General features: G+C 46.9%; 1 pseudogene; it reads right to left on the reverse strand.

The window, feature by feature from the left end:
• Window positions 1–276: 276 nt before the first annotated feature.
• On the reverse strand, window positions 277–382 carry LOC111562003 (annotated as a pseudogene).
• Between the last annotated feature and the right edge of the window lie 868 nt (window positions 383–1,250).

The raw sequence follows: 1,250 nt of genomic DNA on the forward strand, positions 1-1,250 counted from the left end.
GATGATAGACAGATTACTTAACGTTTATAACTCGTTCTCTCTAACCTACTCACAGGTTTGTTGTGAAGATTAATGAGATGAGACACGAGATGCTTAGCACAGGGGCACCTGGGTCGTTCAGTCGGTTAAGCATCCGACTCTTGATTTCGGTTCAGGTCGTGATCTCACGGTTGGTGAGTTCAAGCCCGCATCAGGCTCCGTGCTAATGGTACAGAACCCGCTTGGGATTCTCTCTCTCTCCCTCTCTCTGCCCTTCCCCTGCTTGTGTGCACTCTCTCTCTCAAAATAAATTTAAAAATATGGGGGGGGTGGAATTTTCAATTAGCAACAATCGTGCCTCAGATAAACCTCATTGGCTACGACACTGCCACTGTGCAAAGCTTAAATTTAAAAATTAAGAAGAAAATATGCTCAGCACAGTGCCTGGCACCCAGGAAACACTAGCAAATGTTAGTTCTTTTGTTATTTTTATGTCCGATCAGAAAAGCTACGTCTGTGCTTATTGCAGAAAAGTTAGAAAGTAAGTAAAAGTAGGAAGAAGTTTGAAGTCATCACGACCTCGCCAGCAGCCAAAGATAACCAATATTAATACTTGGTGCATTTTTTCTAGCACTTCTTCTACGGAATCTTTTTATTTTTTTTAATTTTATTTATTTATTTTTTTTTCAACATTTATTTATTTTTGGGGGGGACAGAGAGAGACAGGGCATGAACGGGGGAGGGGCAGAGAGAGAGGGAGACACAGAATCGGAAGCAGGCTCCAGGCTCTGAGCCACCAGCCCAGAGCCTGACGCGGGGCTCGAACTCACGGACCGCGAGATCGTGACCTGGCTGAAGTCGGACGCTTAACCGACTGCGCCACCCAGGCGCCCCTACAGAATCTTTTTAAACACACAGTTGGCATCATACTCTATCCGCAGCGTCATATCCTCTTTCCTAGAATTGACTCTTCGTCATTAGCGCCTTCCCCCGTCCTCGCGCATTCTTCGAAGATTCTGCTCTGAAAGGCCGCGTGACGCTCCAGCAAGAGTCGTGCCACATCTGGAACGTGTATCCACGTGCAAGGAGATGCAACAGTGGGTTCAGGAGCAACCACCCTTAGACAACAGCCTTCGTGTCCTTGACCACGAGTGGTGTTGCCTTAGGATGGCTTTAAAGCCGTCGATAAACGTCGCCGGATTGGAGCCACGATGCAAAAACACCCTTTTGCCTATGTCCAAACATAGCAGGATGAGACGGTAAAAAGTTGG

This window comes from Felis catus, chromosome C1 (genome assembly GCF_018350175.1).
Source record: "Felis catus isolate Fca126 chromosome C1, F.catus_Fca126_mat1.0, whole genome shotgun sequence".
Classification (NCBI taxonomy): domain Eukaryota; kingdom Metazoa; phylum Chordata; class Mammalia; order Carnivora; family Felidae; genus Felis; species Felis catus.